Here is a 19,189-nt window from a genome sequence, read left to right as displayed (position 1 = left end):
ACTCCTTGCAAGAAGTCCTCAGGGGGGGAGAAAAGAGAAGGATCAGAAAGGAGAGAGAAACTCCACAGTACATGTGAGAAAGTTGAGAAGCTCTGTGGAATTATTAGGATATGTCAATCTAACTTTCACATCTATTTGAAATGACAGGATATCACACAACTGACTGTCAAGTCTTTGAGAGTGACAAGTGTAACCCATTTCTCAACCTGGATGTCTACAAACATATTTAAGGAAGGAGGACAGCATATATAATATAGGGTGGACTAGAGCTTAAGGAGGCTCTAAGAACTTAAGAATAGATGGGCCCTTCCAAACCTGGTGCGCTTCAGCTGGTGAAGACTACAGTGCCCATCAGCACTCAGCCAGCATGAAGTCCAAAATTGCTGGAGGGCACCAGGGTAAAAGCTGAAATAAGCAACAATCTACCCCATTCGGCACAGTTTCCAATAGCAGCCAGCCAAAATCTCTGGGAATTCATAAGTAGGGAGACGAAGACTTATTCTATTTGCCCTCAACATCTGAAATTCAGTAGGGGTGACCATTCTGGTCTTCCTGCACATTTGGAAGAAGTGCATCTGTGCATGTGTGTGTGAAACTCCTGAAAAATTTGTTGCAAGACAGATGTTTGAGGCAACGGGGAGAATATTTAGGTGAGTGAGTTAGCAGAACTTTCATTCAACTGTTTTTATATACAAAATTGTTTTATGAAACTGCCCCTATCTGGAGTTGGATAACCTAACTTTTGCCATCTGTGCTCTGGTAACCTCTAGGTTAGATTACTGCTATGTGTAACACGTGAGGCAACCTCTGAAGATGGTTCAGAGACTTCAGCAGCAGAATTCAGCAGCATTCAGGTTACTCACTGAGGCAAGATGGTGAACATATTACACCAATCTTGGCCCAACTGCACTGGCTGCTAATTAGTTTCCTGGCCCAGTTTAAAGTGCTGGTTTTGACCTATAAAGCTTTAAACGGTTCAGGACCACAATACCTTAAGCACCACCTGTATTCATATGAATCTACTTGGACCCTGAGATCATTCTCTGAGGCCCTCCTCCATGAGCGATCTGGAGGGTGGCAACACAAGAACAGGCCTTTTCTGGAGCGGCTCACTGAATGTTCTCCCCATACATGTCTCTTCAAAAACCTATCTCAGTTAGTGGGCCTTGGACTGATTTACATTTTATGGCCTTTAAAATAAGTTTTTTTTGGGGGGGGGGTTGTTGGTTTGTTTTTGTGTTGTTGTGTATTTGTGTTTTCATTTTGTATTTTTATGTTTGGATTTGAAGAGTTTGGATTTGATATCCCGCTTTATCACTCCCCTTAAGGAGTCTCAAGGCGGCTAACATTCTCCTTTTCCCTTCCTCCCCCACAACAAACACTCTGTGAGGTGAGTGGGGCTGAGAGACTTCAGAGAAGTGTGACCAACCCAAGGTCACCCAGCAGCTGCATGTGGAGAAGCGGAGATGCAAACCCGGTTCACCAGATTACGAGTCTACCACTCTTAACCACTACACCACATTGGCTCTACACTACACCACACTGTTGCAAACCTCCCCTTGATATTCAGATGAAAGGTGGCATACAAAATAAATAAATTGCTTCACAGTGTCTTACAGGAAGTGATTCATAAATAGGACGAAATAAAGGGAACTGAAATACAGTACATGTAATTAAATAGTCTTGTGCCACCTCCAAGACTAACAAATTCATTACGGCATAAGTTTTGGGTGACTATAGTCCACTTCATCAGAAGGAATTTAAAGCTAGAATAGCACCAAGTGCTCTAAACAACTCTCCTGGCTCTTTCAAGATACCTTACAAGCCGAGGACCCAACAATTTATTATTTTTCCCCTTTATTGTTGCTGTCCATAGTTTCTGGTGGGAGCTAAGATGCTCTCCTCCCCTTCCTTTTCGGTTAAAAATGGTTCTTTTGAGTAATACATCAGAGATAGTGTTCTGATAGTGTATTATACTAATATATCACGAGCGCGATAGTGCTCTTATGAGGTATTAGTGCAATACATCATCCCAGCATCATTGCCCTGATGATATATTGCTCAAAACCACAACGCAAGCTTAAAAACACTCTTTGGTACCACTGGGCCCTCATCTACACACTTACTAGGAAATTAAGAGTTTCTTGAAGAAAAATAGATGATACAAAGATGGTGTGAAAGTGCCAGCAGAACTGGAAATTTCCAAGGGAACCTTCAGTGGCTAACTTGTGGTGCTCTTTGGATGTACCTGAACTATAACTCCCATAAGCCTCTGTTAGCATGGCAAATGGCCAAGGATAATGGATGCTGTAGTTCAGTGACACATGGAGAACCACAAGGCTCAGTCTGCAATTTGCCCTGTTCATAGCAAAATGGTGCGTTTTCTTCTGGTAGTTAGGCTGCCACACGGCACAGTGTTTAAGTGGCAGCCATGCTGTTGAAGTCAAAGGGATTCAAGTAGCTTAACTGTATGCAGGAACGCAACGTTAGTCACATGTGAAACTCCCAAGAGGAAATTTGAGCTCCATTTCGCATTCCTTGGCCCGAGGTAACTTTCCAAGATCATCTTGTCGGCCATTTTAAATTTGATGCCACGTTCAACACTTTGTCAACTGTTTAACTCGAGATCCTGGGGCAATTTCTGAGGATGTGTTTCCACTCATATAGCAATATGGCAATATGGATTTACTCATGCCTCATCATCACAGATTGCATATTCCTCTCTCAGATGTTTGGCATCTAGCCTTCAACCTGAAAGTTGTACTCAATGAAGTCGGCATGTTAGCACAATGGACTCTACTTGCACAATGGGACTTTACCTTTCCCTGCAACCCTGGGGGGGGGGCGTTGAGGGAACCCCAGGACCAATTTGAGAGGGCACAGGTGGTCACAGAGCGAGGAGAAGGAGAGGAAGCCCTGTTGTGCAGGGCAGAAATCTATGTGCTAACAAAATGACTTTGTTGGATACCGCCAACTATTCTGGTGGTATAAACTATGAAAGCTGAGAAAGTTCACTGTAAAAAGTTCAACTTGTCTAAAAAAGAGAGAGGAGCTAATTCCAGTTCATGTTCCTCTCTTCACATTCAGCTGACAATTTTATTTATTTATTTATTTATTTACATACTTACTTACATAAAATTTATATATCATGGGTTTCAATTTGAGTTCATCTAAACGATCTTCGGAAAAATTTTGTTCAGCATTCAGAATGTTACAAGCTGCTGTGCTAAACCACAAAATGCTCTTTATAAAATCTTCCTGTTGTCTTTTATTATAAGTATAAACCTGTATTTTTATTGAAATTTGAATTAAGCTCCTGCCCCCCCCCCAAAAACAACTACAAATAATGCCCTGTATAGTATTTTGGCCTTCCACCTAAAGAATAGAATAATTAGACAAAATAGAATCTCCAGAATAAATTTAGCAGATATTTATTTAACTTGCCTAATTTATGCAAGAAGAATCATATTTTCTCTTTGCAGTAATTGTATTGCAACACCACATCTGGGGAATGTTTCGTGTGCACATGTGTATTTTAAAAATGCACGCTAGCACACACATGCATGCATGCGCACACACACACACACACACACACACACAATGCCTGATCCAGCCTATACAGCCATCAACAAAAACACTGCAAAAAGCCTTAGGCTTAACCTTATGGAGATAAGAGGCATGGAATATACTAATTTATGCAGCAGGTAATAATAACATTTCGTTGGCTCAAGATGTCTCCCCGCGGGTGGCACTAAAACGAGAAATGAAAACATTCTGCCAATTTTTACTGCTTATATGGCAAAACATTTACCTTGGCATATGGACCACTAAGAACCTGCGAGGACATTTCCATGGTTTGCTCACCTTTACTATTCATATTAGGCTTTTATAGAATGCAGTGCGGTGTAACAAAATCCATCTATTCTTTTCAAACCACTAATGGGGTTCGGTGCAATATTCCCCTGCCCCATCTGTTTTTGAATCAGTGTACCCTCCATCAGTATAAACAGCAGGTATTTGATTGCAGGGATCCTGGGGTTTGCTTTTGTTTGTTCCTTGCTTTTTAAGGTTATGAACAGAACGTATATAATAAGCCGAATTCTCCCTACTGTTTGTGTAATAGAACCAAGCGGACGCAGCGAGAGGCAATTACATCTCAAGTGGTTCCCTTTTTTCTTTTGCTTTCAGGAGGAAACTCGGGGCAAAAGCAGCAGAGTGGAGCTATGGGTGCCACTCAGAGACAAACATCTGGGAAAGGCAAACTTTCTACTGCCACTTTATAATTTGCCTCCCCATTTGGCAAACCTATTAAGGAGGGGACTTTATCCATGTTCCAATTGTTTCCCATCCAGCAAGGCCCATTTGTGGAAAGGAACATAATCACACACATCCAATTCAATGCGTGACAGCCTTGCCCAAAGAGGAAGGAATCACTGCAAAAGCCTCTCCAGCCAACACTAAATTTTGCTCTGCTTTTATAGGTTTTCATTCAAGGGTCTTTCTCCAGGAACTCGGGGGGGGGGGGGCTTCCAGCTAATGACTGACACAGAAGCAAATAACATGTAATGCTCATGCATCTCACAATATCCCACTTTGATTATATATGCATGCTGTGGGTTAAAACCACAGAGCCTAGGACTTGCTGATCAGAAGGTTGGCGGTTTGAATCCCCACGACGGGGTGAGCTCCCGTTGCTCAGTCCCTGCTCCTGCCAACCTAGCAGTTCGAAAGCAAGTAGATAAATAGGTACTGCTCCGGCGGGAAGGTAAACGGCATTTCCGTGCGCTGCTCTGGTTTGCCAGAAGCGGCTTAGTCATGCTGGCCACATGACCTGGAAGCTGTACGCCGGCTCCCTCGGCCAATAAAGCGAGATGAGCACCGCAATCCCAGAGTTGGTCACGACTGGACCTAATGGTCAGGGGTACCTTTACCTTTTTATATAGTGCCACGATAAAACAATCAAACGTTAGATTGCTGTCCTCTTATAGATCTCTCCGTTCCAGACTGTTGCCACAGGATCTCTTTCTCCCATTTGAGAAGTGGGAAGGAGGTGCCTGGTCTGAGGGATAGCTCATTCAAGGCAGAAAACGTCTTTCTGACTGGCCTCCCAGGTCTTAGTCCAACACTCTAACCACTACATCGCACTGCCTTGGGTAGGGGTGTAAGAAGGCATCATTTTCCCACTCTATCCTGCATTTGTCACATGCAGCACTGTTTCCATTTCACAGCAGTTCGTCTTCTGCCAAAAGCTACATTACACACTGTGGTGAAACAACACAACTTATAGGGAAAGCTAAAGAAATGCAGCCCATATATGTTATTCAAGACAAGCTGCAGAGTTCACCCAGGCTTGCAACCTGAGATCGTTTATCTAGAGTTGCCACATATTGAAACTAGGATGGAATCTGGTACAAGCAAAATATGGGTTCTACCAGTGACCTGCATCAAAGAGGTAGCTCGTATAAAAGATGCCTCATTTCTATGGGTCTGTAGGTGGTGAGAGTTAATACAGCTCAGGTACCCGCCTTTATTTATTTAAAGCATTTGTGCCTCACTCCTCAGCCCTAAGGGCTTTCACAGCACCCTATGGAAGTTCAGCATCAAATGTTGACTGGCCTTGCCCATCACCACCATCTTGCTTTGTCAAATTATCTGGGGCAGTGGATTTTATAGGAGCAAGACCAAAAGGAGAAATCCACAGAGTAAGAAGCTTCTTCAGAGAGGATGACAAATGCTTTGAGGTGGAGAGCGTGAATATTAACATGACAAATAGGGTAATTTGGTACTCCCTGTATCTCATAGCACATCCATTTGTTATTCCTGATTATAAGACTCCACTAGTTCTGTTAGGGGGATTCCTGATCCCTATGAGGGATGTGGCTTAATGCAGTTCTACAGGGATCTCAATCGTTAATAGGAATTAATATGCACCCACTTAAGAATATATAGAAGTATCATCAACAGTATGTTGACAAGTTACAGATAGGTAGCCGTGTTGGTCTGCCATAGTCAAAACAAAATAAATTCCTTCCAGTAGCACCTTAAGATACTGTGTATCTGAAGAAGTGTGCATGCCCACGAAAGCTCATACCAAGAACTAACTTAGTTGGTCCTTAAGGTGCTACTGGAAGGAATTTTTTTATTTTGTTTTGAGTATGTTGACAAGTTCAGCTTAAGTCAAGGAGCTGCAAAGTGGCAAAGTGTTCTCCACACACAGAGCATAGAGCAGGAAAGGGGAGAGGGTCAACCATGGTCCACTGGTGAATTTATGCTGGGTCTAGTCCTGTCCTGGCATCAGCAGTTGGCACAGCCAGACACCTTTCTGAGCCCCATGAAGGCTAACAGGAAACACTAGGACCTTTAAAGCCTAGGACCCTCGTACCTACGGGACCGCCTCTCCCAATATGCCCCACAGAAGACCTTAAGGTCCATAAATAGCAACACCCTAGAGGTCCAGGGCCCTAAAAAAGTCAGATTAGCCTCAGCCAGAGCCAGGGCCTTCTCAACACTGGCTCCGGCCTGGTGGAACTCTCTGTCTCATGAGACCAGGGCCCTGCGGGATCTGATTTCTTTCTAACAGGAGGCTGCATTTTAATGTTTTAATGTTGTATTTTAACCTTGTTTTTTAAGCTGTATTTCAATCGTTTTTATATTTGGTGTTAGCCACTCTGAGCCCGGTCTTGGCTAAGGAGGGCGGGGTATAAGTAAAATTTATTATTATTATTATTATTATTATTATTATTATTATTATTATTATTATGAAATTGAGCCTCACAGCAATCAGAACCTATTGAGAGTATTGTGAAAGGGAGGACACCAAGCATTGTAAAAGGAGGACCAAGAGGAAGGCTTGCCTCCACCTTTAATCTCTACACTTTTCCAGATTTTGCAATGCACTTTCAGTGCGCAAAAATAGAGCACACGGTAACACTCTTTTGGGGTTAAAAGGCACATCAAATGCATATTTTTTATGGGGAAAGCACACTGAAAAGCCCTGGAAAACACAGCCATTGGGGAAATGCATACAGAAACATGCCCAGTAATACATATAATAAGGGGTACAGTTGAAACGCGAGCTTTTAAGCCATTCTTTCTGAACAAAATGGACCTATGATTGAGTGCCGGCAGAACGCAACGCAAATTTTATTATACAGTCGCGGACCCGGCAAAGATTGAGTGCCAGTGAAAATGAAAGGGGACGGGTTTAGATTGATCTGTCTGTCCTTAGATGAGGCTGTGCTCAGCTACAGGCCATCATTACGACCACATTTTGCCAGTCTTGGTGAAATGCATAAAGAGATCTAGAGACGGGGTGCTCATCACTTTGCAAAGCCTTCCTCCCTTCATTCCTACACCTGCCAAATCACAGGTAGCAATAGCCCAACCCCCCTCCTTTCCCAGCCTGCTCCCATTCTCACCTTCTGCCTTGGTAAACAAACATTGCTCTAACGTTCTCTATGCCCATAATCACGCTTCTTTAATTTATGTCCCAATAAAGCGCATTACAATAAACATTTACCGCTCGATGAATAAACATTTGAACGGCGCTCCTAATGGGGGTGACGCTGTTCTGAAGCCGTCTGTGGCTTTTTGCCGGGTCCTTGCGTCGTGCTCAGATGAGTCTCATTTCCATAATCTTTGCATTATTGCTTAAGCCTCCCTTTAGGCGCGTTTCACAAAGTTGAAATTCCTGTGAAATATTATTCCCCCCCCAAAAAAACCCACCCCTCCCCCCCAAAAAAGTGAGAATTGTTAAGAGGATTATCAAATCGTCCTGCTAAAGGGACAGTGCTCTCTTTCATGTCCCTCCAGAGATGCTAACACAGTAATTACAGCAAAAGTGCTGGCTAATTATCGCTTTGGCCCTCTGCTTTTTTCTTCTTCTTTTTTTTCACTTCAGAGACCTGGAGGATATGAGAAAGATGAGAGACCAGCGAAAGGTCAGGGATAAAGGGTAAGAAAATTCTATTCTCCTGCCTCGTGTGGTGGAAGATATATTTCAGAAGCTTCCATCCCTTCAACACAATCAATTGAATAACGGCCAGGGATTTGAAAACTAATTGGAAAGGTTGTGGGGGCGGGAAAGCGTTGGAGAGGATGAAGGGACAAGAAACAAGACCTTTGTGAAGAAGTTGCGAAAGAGCAGGACAGGCCTAGAGGGAAACCATAAAGGCTGTTTCTATAAGAAGGGTTGATAAAGATGGCAGAGGTATTTCCTTGTGATCTACCACAGGGGTGGGGAACCTCAGGCCTGGGGGCCAAATACAGCCTTTCGGGGCTCTCAACCTGGCCCTCAAAATTTTCCCCAAGCCACATACCATCCCTGGCCCTGCCTTGCCTCCTAGCTGCATTTACCTGTTTGGAAGGTGTCACTGAGCTCTGCTTTCAGGTTGTCTGGATGGAGGGCAGAGAAAGGTGTGTGAGTGTGCATAGAAAGAAGCCTATTGTACAAATACAGTGGTACCTCGGGTTACATACGCTTCAGGTTACAGACTCCGCTAACCCAGAAATAGTCCTTCATGTTAAGAACTTTGCTTTAGGATGAGAACAGAAATCGTGCTCCGGCGGCGCGGCAGCAGCAGGAGGCCCCATTAGCTAAAGTGGTGCTTCAGGTTAAGAACAGTTTCAGGTTAAGTACGGACCTCCAGAATGAATTATATACTTAACCTGAGGTACCACTGTATAAAAATTAGATTTGTCACTTTGTCAATTTTTGCGTCTGGCTTTGCCCACCAACGACGGGTGACCCTCAGAAGGTGTCCCAAGAGGGAATATGTGTGCATTAGGCAAAATTGCATACAAAAAAATGTATACATCAGGAAAAATATGTTGATGAATTTTCATGAACATGTTAAAAAGAAAAAAAAGGCAGCCGGTGTAGAAATGTGGAGACTGGGAAAATGAGAATCTGATTGAAATTGAAAATGATGGATTTACCCACCCCTTGTGTTGTTGTTTTGATGACATTTGTGCTAACATGGGAACATTTGACTCAGGGATCACATTCATCCAGTGCTTTACCAACTGCACTGGCTCCCGGTGGAGTACAGGGTCAGGTTTTAGGGGCCGGTTTTGACCTTTAAAGCCCTATGCGGCCTAGGACCCACGTACCTACGGGACCGCCTCTCCTGGTATGCCCTGCGGAGGACCGTAAGGTCCACAACTGACAACACTTTGGAGGTCCCAAGTCGCAAGGTGGTTAGATTGGTCTCAACTAGGGCCAGGGCCTTTTCAGTACTGGCCCCGACTTGGTGGAACGCTCTGTCACAAGAGACCAGGGCCCTGCGGGACTTGACATCTTTCCACAGGGCCTGCAAGACAGAGTTGTTCCTCCTGGCCTTTGGTTTGGACTCAGTCTGACTCTTATGTTTCCCTCCCCTTATGGTTTTGATCTATGGGCTACTTTTAAAATGAGGCTGTATTTTAAATTGTATTTTAAAAGGTAAAGGGACTCCTGGCCATTAGGTCCAGTCGTGGCCGACTCTGGGGTTGCGGTGTTCATCTCGCTTTATTGGCCGAGGGAGTCGGCGTACAGCTTCTGGGTCATGTGGCCAGCATGACTAAGCTGCTTCTGGCGAACCAGAGCAGCGCACAGAAACACCGTTTACCTTCCCGCTGGAGCGGTACCTATTTATCTACTTGCACTTTGACGTGCTTTCGAACTGCTAGGTTGGCAGGAGCAACGGGAGCTCACCCCGTCGTGGGGATTCGAACCGCCGACCTTCTGATCAGCAAGTCCTAGGCTCTGTGGTTTAACCTACAGCGCCACCCATTTTAAATTGTTTTTTCCCCCCTTACTATATTTTTATTGTGATTTTACTGGTGTTAGCCGCCCTGAGCCTGGCTCTGGCCAAGGAGGGCGGGGTATAAATAAATGTATTATTATGATTATTATGATTATTATCCCTTTACACAGTGCTATTTTTCTAGAAAAAGAGGTGATGGAGCTCACCATGAGCTTCTCTCTTGTTCTCTTAGAATGGCAGTGGTGCCCACCTGAGAAGTGACAGAGCTGAGCTCCAATGAGGTCTGGATGGGAAAAAGCCCTGCCTCTACATACACAAAACATGAATTTATAAGACTTGTCAAAGGCACTAATGAGTCCAATTGTCAGGAATTTCGTGAACCAACCACAAAACTTCTTATCACACAATCTTCCAATTGTTAGCTGGTAAGGCTAATCCAAGACATTTTGCTGCCTGAGGCAAAGGACAAGATGGCAGTCCCATCCCACAAAGACCAACCCTAGTTAAAGGGGAAAGGGCTTGCTGTGTAGTATACAAAGCTCTGTCCTATAACTCACAATAACTCATCACTCCCAATCAACTGAAGTCTAAGGTGGTTGCCGTGCTCTGCCCAATGACAGGGACAGCCCTGTTTCAGGCTCAAAACAGCATTTCCATGGAACCAAATTTATTTATTAATTTTGTTCCATTTACAAATTGTTTCCCATAAAATAACCCCAAAGTAGATTTCACAATAAACCCATCAACAATAAAAACAAAGCTAAATGTAGAAACAACAATTCCATATATACAAAGAAATAACCATTCCCTCTATTCAAAGTATTAAAAACAATTTCTATGTATAAAACCAATTAAAAACAACTTCCGATGTAAAAAAAATAAAAACAATTTCAAATCCACTACAGACACTGATTGGAATGAACGTCTCCACTTAAAGGCTAGTTGAAAAAGATCTTCAGTATTCTGGGAAATGATATATAATGAGATGAAAAAGATGTTGAAATATACATTTCTAAAAAAACCTGGAAGCATTTTCACTTGGCATTATAGGTGAGGATTTTAATAGACAGGATGTAAAATTGTTCTTATGTGCAACAACAGCAGCAAGGGTATTGTTGGCTCAGAAATGGAAGCAAGAAGAAATACTGACAAAAGAAGAATGGCAGGCAAAATTGATGGACTACACAGAATTGGATAAAATGACAGGAAGGATTTGAAACCTGTGGGACCAGAGATTTACAGAAGATTGGAAGAAATATACGAATTATTTGAGGAGCAACGGTAATCAACAAATTACGCTAGTAGGACTACAAGACGTTTTGTAAGGAGAAATATATGAAATATTGCAAAGAAGAGAAAGAAGAGAGACATTAGTTATGAGATTTAAATGTAATAGTGAAAATAAGAAATGTATATTAAGAAATGTATATTAAGAGAAAGGATTGGAAAATTTTCAGATGTGATTGATGGAAGTCAAAAAACTTGTATAAGATATAAAAGTATGTTTAACAATTGTTGAAAATGATATGTTAAAAATTAATAAAAAATATTTTAAAAAGAAAAAAGATCTTCAATGGATGCCAAATAGACAATAGAGATGGCACCTGTCTGATATGAAATGGGAGGGAGTCCCAAAGGGTAAGTGCTACCACACCAAAGGAGTTCTAGAGCACAGGACTGATTGGCTTATAGCTGACAAGTGAAGGTGCACAAACCAATGAATCAAAAGTTCTGCATATAAAACATCATTCACCCCCCTTCCAGCTCTGCTCAAAACAACATGGCAGCATTGCTAGCAAAATTGGTTCAAGGGCTACTTTCAGGACACAGCAATTGCATGTGAACTGTTGAATTTCCCCAAGAACTGGGACCCCTTCCTCTTATATAGGAAGACGGGAAGTTGCCTTCTACTAAGCCAGTGTGGTGTAGTGGTTAAGGGTGGTAGTCTCGTACTCTGGGGAACCAGGTTCGCGTCTCCGCTCCTCCACATGCAGCTGCTGGGTGACCTTGGGCTAGTCACACTTCTTTGAAGTCTCTCAGCCCCACTCACCTCACAGAGTGTTTGTTGTGGGGGAGGAAGGGAAAGGAGAATGTTAGCTGCTTTGAGACTCCTTAAAGGGAGTGAAAGGCGGGATATCAAATCCAAACTCTTCTTCTTCTCTTCTAAGCTTGACCCATTGGCCCACTTGGTTTTGTATTGTCTCCACTGATTGGCAACAGCTCTCCAGGGTTTCAGATAGGGGACAATTCCCAGGCCTGCCTGGAGCTGCTCAACATTGAACCTGGAACCTTCTGCATGGAAGACAGATGTTCAAGCACTGAGCTGGAGACCTTCCTTACATGTGCATGTAGCTTAGCCCTGAGCTCTTGGTTGGACTATCCAGTGTCAAACCTTTTGTTTTCTTGCGATTGCTCTTGATCGGTTACTAAGCTCCGCAATGGCTTATAAAACTCAAGCACATTTGCAAGCTTCCCCCAAGCCAGCAGTGTACTTAGCCCTTTATTTTCACAATCTCCAACAAATCACGCGAATCAGCCTTTATTAACAAAGGAGTTATTTCAACCACACTGGGTCTGAAAAGCTGGAATTCTGCTAGAATAGATGTGACCATGTGCCAGCCGAAACTACCAGATTCATATTACTGGAGACCTTTCAAGTAGCTCTTACATCCAAATGCCCTTTGATTGCTGTGCTAAGAGCCATCTGGGCAGGAGGTGAGGAAAGGTAAGCAGTTCGTGATTATTTCCCAATGTCATTTAACCTTCAGAATTAACATTTTGTATGCCCTGCCACCCGGCAGGAAGTCGCAACAGTCAGGTGAAAAGATGAATGTCTTATTCTTAATGGCTGTTTAGGAGGCTGCTGAGCTTTTTTTTTTGGTCCGCGTCCTCTGCCGGGTGAGTTCATTAATGTAATTAACCAACAATCAATCTTTCCAAATGAGTTACACACACAAAAACAGCTACTGCCAGATCAAGTGACACGAGAGTGAGGTCACGCTCTGTTTCTGCACGATTTAACATCCACCCTAGAATGGAACACGGGGGCAGGAAAGCATGAGGCTGCAGGACCCAAATCCCTTTGATTCTCTACTACTTAATTAAAGGGCACAAAATGTGTGCAGCTGGCTGGGCAAGTCAAGCTCGGATGGCCTTGGATGCCTGCAGCCAAACACCTGAGTAGAAGAGATGGGACTAGGAAGGTCTACTGGAGAAACACAAAGAAAGACCCCAGCCAAACTTCCTAGGAGCAGGTATGGACCAATGCATCTTAAACAACAAGCTGATTAGAGCATCAGCACAATCGCAATGCATTTGGCATGATACAGGCTGCAATTCTTACTTCCTTGGGAGTAAGCCCCACAGAATTCACTTACAGAAGGTAAAATCTTGTAAAAATAATATAATAAAAACATCCAATTGTGCAACAGTGGCTTTCTAATGGCAGATCAAGTTCATGGACTATGCTGAGAGGGCTAAAATGACCGGAGGAATCAGAAATCAGGAAGATCAAAAGTTTAATAAGGAATGGGGAAAATTTATAACTTATCTTAAAGACCATTGTATAATAATAATAATAATAATAATAATAATAATAATAATAATAATAATTAATTTATACCCCACCTATCTGGCTGGGTTTCCCCAGCCACTCTGGGCCGCTTCCAACAAAATAATAATAATGCATTAAAACATCAGTCATCAAAAACTTCCCTAAACAGGGCTGACTTCAGATGTCTTCTAAACGTCAGATATTTCTTTGACGTCTGATGGGAGGGCGTTCTACAGTGCAGGAGCCACTACTGAAAAGGCCTCTGCCTGTAACTTGGCTTCTCACAGTGAGGGAGCCACCGGAAGGCCCTTGGAGCTGGACCTCAGTGTCCGGGTAGAACGATGGGGGTGGAGACGCTCCTTCAGGTATGCTGGGCTGAGGCCGTTTAGGACTTTAAAGGTCAGCACCAACACTTTGAATTGTGCTCGGAAATGTACTGGGAGCCAATGTAGGTCTTTCAGGACCGGTGTTATGTGGTCTCGGCGGCTGCTCCCAGTCACCAGTCTAGTTGCTGCATTCTGGTTTAGCTGTAGTTTCCGGGTCACCTTCAAAGGTAGCCCTGGGTAGAGTGAATTGCAGTAGTCCAAGTGGGAAATAACCAGAGCTTGCACTACTCTTGCGAGGCAGTCCGTGGGCAGGTAGGGCCTCAGCCTGCATATCAGATGGAGCTGGTAGATAGTTGCCCTGGACACAGAATTAATCTATGCCTCCATGGACAGCTGTGAGTCCAAAATGACTCCCAGGCTGATCACCTGCACCTTCAGGGGCACAGTTACCCAATTCAGGACCAGGGAATCCTCCATACCCGCCCGCCCCCTGTCCCCTCAAAACAGTACTTCTGTCTTGTCAGAATTCAACCTTAATCCGTTAGCTGCCATCCCTGCTCCAACTGCCTCCAGGCACTCACACAGGACCTTCACTGCCTTCACTGGTTCCGATTTGAAAGAGAGGTAGAGCTGGGTATCATCTGCATACTGATGAACACCCAGCCCAAACAGTTAAAATCATTAGTAGGATTGGAATATCACTTGTAGTTTAATGGTAAATTTTGGATACAATGGAGAAATAAAAGATCTGGATTGTTATAAAAGATGCAGGAGGAAATGATTGACAGTAGGACCCACAAAGGAGACGAGGGAAGCCCAAGAGATGGAATCTAGTTTTTAAGTTGTATGTGAGATATGTGACTGTCAAATTTCAATCTGAAAAACCAAAGAAATAAATTTCAGAGACGAGAAAACAACAACAACAATGGCTTCCTGATGCACTTGCTACTGCACCTATTGGAATCTGTACTGAATAATGAAGAGGATGAGAAGCCGGCAAAGAGATCTGGATAGGAGCATCACATGGTCACACCAGGAAGCGATAGATGGATCGGTTTGGCAGCTGTGGTTTGGATGGAGGTAAAGTATGAGATAAGACACTGAAATGGGAATGAAGCCCAACAGGGAGATTGCAGTAGTTAAGGTGAGAGTTGGCCTGAGAATGAGCTTTATTTATTTATTTATTTTAAATCAGGCAATATCCTGTATTTAATTTGTTTAATCACAGTGAGGTAAATCTGGCACATGTGTGTATGGATGGTTTTCCTTTGAGCTCTTGGGGTCTTCTGAATCGTGCTTGATTGGTGCATGCTTGAGAGATGCTTTTTGTTTTAAGCCCATGCCATGCTCTCAGAATTAGCATATGTCGTTAAGTCCTCCCAGTAGACTAGACTGGCGAATTAGCGTTATGCTCCCCCATCAGGAGAGCAGCTGGCACGTCTTATCCCTTTTATACCAACTGCACTGACTCAACTGCATCTGCTTGGCATAATGCAAAGGACTGCTGACATCTGCATTGAGTGATGGGGTCTGATCTCCTGTCACATCAGGAACATCAGAAGGAATGGACAGAAATCCATCAGGCAGCCCTGAAGGAGCGCCGAGAGTGTCTGCTTCAGATCAATCAGCAAGGTGCAAGCCCTTCCAGCAAGTGCTTCAAAGAGGGAAGCTTCTTGGAAATTTCAGTTCTCATGGAATGATTTCCAGTGGCAGAACCAACCCTTGGGAACGTTCCATGGAAATCTGAATTCCTGCTGGAGAAACAGAGGGTCAGGCAAGTTCCTTGATTCATAGGGGAGACTCCCACTCATACCAAGTGTATACCTCAAGTGGGAATGCACCACCTGATTATCAAGAGAGACATGAGTGAGTTCCTCATCAATGGCAACTAGGTAGGCTACCAGGAGTCAACATAATCATCATCATCATTTATTTATTTATAACCCGCCCATCTGGCAGGGTTTCCCCAGCCACTCTGGGCAGCTCCTAACAGAACACCAATAACAATAATAAAAAAGCAACAACATCAAACATTAAAAAATTCCCTAAATAGGGCTGCCTTCAGATGTCTTCCAAAAGTCAGAGTTGTTTATTTCCTTGATTTCTGAAGGGAGGGTGTTCCACAGGGCAGGTGCAACCACCAAGAAGGCCCTTGCCTGGTTCCCTGTAACCTCGCTTCTCACAGTGAGGGAACTGCCAGAAGGCCCTTGGAGCTGGACCTCAATGCCTGGGCTGAACGATGGGGGTGGAGATGCTCCTTCAGGTATACTGGACCGAGACTGTTTGGAGCTTTAAAGGTCAGCACAAACACTTTGAATTGTGCTTGGAAACGTATTGGGAGCCAATGTAGGTCTTTCAAGACCGGTGTTATGTGGTCTCGGTGGCCGCTCCCAGTCACCAGTCTAGCTGCCACATTCTGGATTGGTTGTAGTTTCCAGGTCACCTGTACAGGTAGCCCCATGTACAGCGCATCCACTTTACCACTGGTTGGAGCCCCAGGAGCCCCAACATCTCCACCATGGTCACCAAGGAACCCACTGGTATGCAAGGAACCCACTGGTGCAGCGTCTGGCTGAGTTGCCTTTACAATGAGCATTGTGTGCGTTTTATGTGTTTTTAAAGGAACTGAATAGAATGAAAGCCTATGAAGTATGGGGACATGGAGAGTATCTGTATGAACTTAACGGGGCTTATCTTATATTTTTACTTGCTATTCTTTTAATGTTGCTAATAATGGTTTATAGAGTATAAATGCCATGCTGATTTGTTAACCACATAATATGACTTTTGCTGTAATTGTGATGCCGTTTGCAACATAAAATTACAATTTAAAAACACTCAAATAATAAAAGTAAGAACATAAACAAACCAACAATCCACTCTCCCAGAAACACATTCAAAAGGGCATTGGATGTCAATCAACCAAAGGCCTAGTTGAAGAGGAACATTTTTGCCTGGCACCTAAAGGTGTATAATGAAGGCTCTCCATTTGTGGAGAGCATTCCACAGATGGGGAGCCACTGCAGAGAAGGCCCATTCTCATGTTACCACCCTCTGGACTTCTTGTGGAGGAGGCACACAAAGAAGGGCCTCAGAAGATGATCTCAGGGTCCAGGTAGGTTCATATGGAGAGAGACGGTCCTTGAGGAATTGCAGTCCTGAGCCATTTAAGGCTTTATATGTCAAAACCAGCACTTTGGATTTGGCTCAGAAACTAATAGACAGCCAGTGCAGTCTGGAGGGGTTGCCCATATTTGATGTGCATCATATGGGGATCCTTAACCCAAGACTGACCCTGATGAAGTAATTAGCCTGCATACCCAATGCCTATGCTAAAGCCTACTGTAATCAATAAATCTCGATCCCAAAATATTGTCCTGCCACTTACTGCTTCCTGTGCCCCTACCCCAACCATCTCAGGCTCACTGCGACTGGGCTCACAATGGGTGGGTGATCATTGGTAGTGCAACCACACAGTGGGATTTTGAAGAGCCAAAGGGAAGCTGCCCATTCAGTTGAAGAACCACGGCCCATTCCTTCCCTGGGATGAAGGTCTTTGGTAGAGGAGAGAATTGTCTCACAGGAAGCACGCCTCACATGCACAAATGTAGGATGAGGTACAATATAAACTAACGTAAGAAGTAACGGTACTGCCGCAACAGCAGAATACTTTCTTCTTCTTCTTAGCAGAGAGAACTATAAAAACATGTTTTCATTATTTTAAAAGGGTTCTTACACAGCTTGCAGTCAAATGCAATAACCTAAACTGACCACTCAGCTTCCAGCTGCTTCACAGTATGTGTGTTTCAGCAGATCTCAGCACTTCAGATTTGAACTTAACATGGAGGTACATTGAGAGAGAGCAGGCAGTGTTTTTTTAAAAATATATGTTACAGAAGTCCTTTCTGGTCATCCTTATTCTGCGGTATGTAAGCATGCAAGGAGAGGCAGGTATGGGAATGAGCGGGCCAGCTCACCTGTCACCCTTCTGATCCCCTTCCTCCTTGAGTTGGAGGGTGATGCTTCTGAACTGAAGTGCCTCTTGTACTTAAACATGAAAGGCGCCACCAGTGGTATCACTCCCTCCTCCTCCAACAACCAAGCTTGGAGAAAGCCAGTGGCTGGAGCGCCAGACTAGGATCTGGGATAGGTAAAGCTAACCATTAGGTCCAGTCATGACCGACTCTGGGGTTGTGGCGCTCATCTCGCTTTATTGGCCGAGGGAGCCGGCGTACAGCTTCTGGGTCATGTGGCCAGCATGACGAAACCGCTTCTGGCGAAGCAGAGCAGCGCACGGAAACGCCGTTTACCTTCCTGCCGGAGTGGTACCTATTTATCTACTTGCACTTTGACATGCTTTTGAACTGCTAGGTTGGCAGGAGCAGGGACTGAGCAACAGGAGCTCACCCCGTCGCGGGGATTCAAACCGCCGACCTTCTGATCAGCAAGTCCTAGGCTCTGTGGTTTAACCCACAGCACCACCCACCAGGGTTCAAAACCCCACTCAGCTATATGAAGCCCATTGGGCCAGTCTCTGTCTTTCAGCCTAACCAAGTTCAGAGGCTTTCTGTGAGGATAAAATGGGAGGAGGGAGGAGGTGAGTTCCCCCTTAAGCTCTTTGGAGAAAAGGTAAGGTATAAATGTAACATCATAAATAAAAGCCTGGTCTCTTCTTATGAAGAGAAGAAGAAGGAGTTTGGATTTGATATCCCGCTTTACCACTACCCGAAGGAGTCTCAAGCGGCTAATATTCTCCTTTCCCTTCCTCCCCCACAACAAACACTCTGTGAGGTGAGTGAGGCTGAAAGACTTCAGAGAAGTGTGACTGGCCCAAGGTCACCCAGCAGTTGCGTGTGCAGGAGCAGGGAATTGAACCTGGTTCACCAGATTATGAGTCCATTGCTCCTAACCACTACACCACACTGGCTCTTATGTGTTTCATTTTTCTTAATCCTGGTTTATTCTTAGGCTGATGGTGTCAGCCATAGTTATGCAATGCATTTTAATATTTGTGCATCTGTGATGTATGCTTGCATTTTTTTATGATGGCTTTAACAACTTTGTGTTTCTAGTTGCATTTTACTATTTCATGGGTAAGCTCCCTTGAAATGGCTTCTTAAAGTTTTCCCGCTTAAATGCAGCCTAGAAAATTATTTAGCATGTAATAAAGAAATTAATAAATGTTGACAATAGCGGTATTGCAAAATTATTCCTGTCTGACTTGGATTTTGTCCTCTTTTGCATCTGATCACCCTAACCAGCTATAGTTACACCCCTGAAAGTTTACCCTTTCTGGATTCATATGATTACACCAAATATTTATGTGTGGGTAAAAAGTTTCCGCCAACATCAGACCATCATCAGTTGGTTCACTTCTCATTTTCTCGGGTTTTACATGTCTGACAAAGATTTGTACCTAAGTCCAGGGGAAACAACATTGGTCTGCAGTAGACCAGACAGAGAATAATACAGTGGGTTACATACGCTTCAGGTTACATACGCTTCAGGTTACAGACTCCACTAACCCAGAAATAGTACCTCAGGTTAAGAACTTTGCTTCAGGA

At 43.8% G+C, this 19,189-nt stretch overlaps 1 protein-coding gene across 5 annotated transcripts in view; it reads right to left on the bottom strand.

Annotated features, from left to right (window-relative positions):
• Window positions 1-19,189, bottom strand: part of FHIT (fragile histidine triad diadenosine triphosphatase) — a 1,051,187-nt gene that overhangs the window by 149,136 nt on the left and 882,862 nt on the right. The window lies entirely within an intron of this gene.

The sequence above is a fragment of the Podarcis melisellensis genome, assembly GCF_964234715.1.
Source record: "Podarcis melisellensis genome assembly, chromosome: 2".
Taxonomy (NCBI): domain Eukaryota; kingdom Metazoa; phylum Chordata; class Lepidosauria; order Squamata; family Lacertidae; genus Podarcis; species Podarcis melisellensis.
The sequence above is the reverse complement of the archived record's forward strand: the minus strand, read 5'-3'. Positions and strand labels throughout refer to the sequence as shown.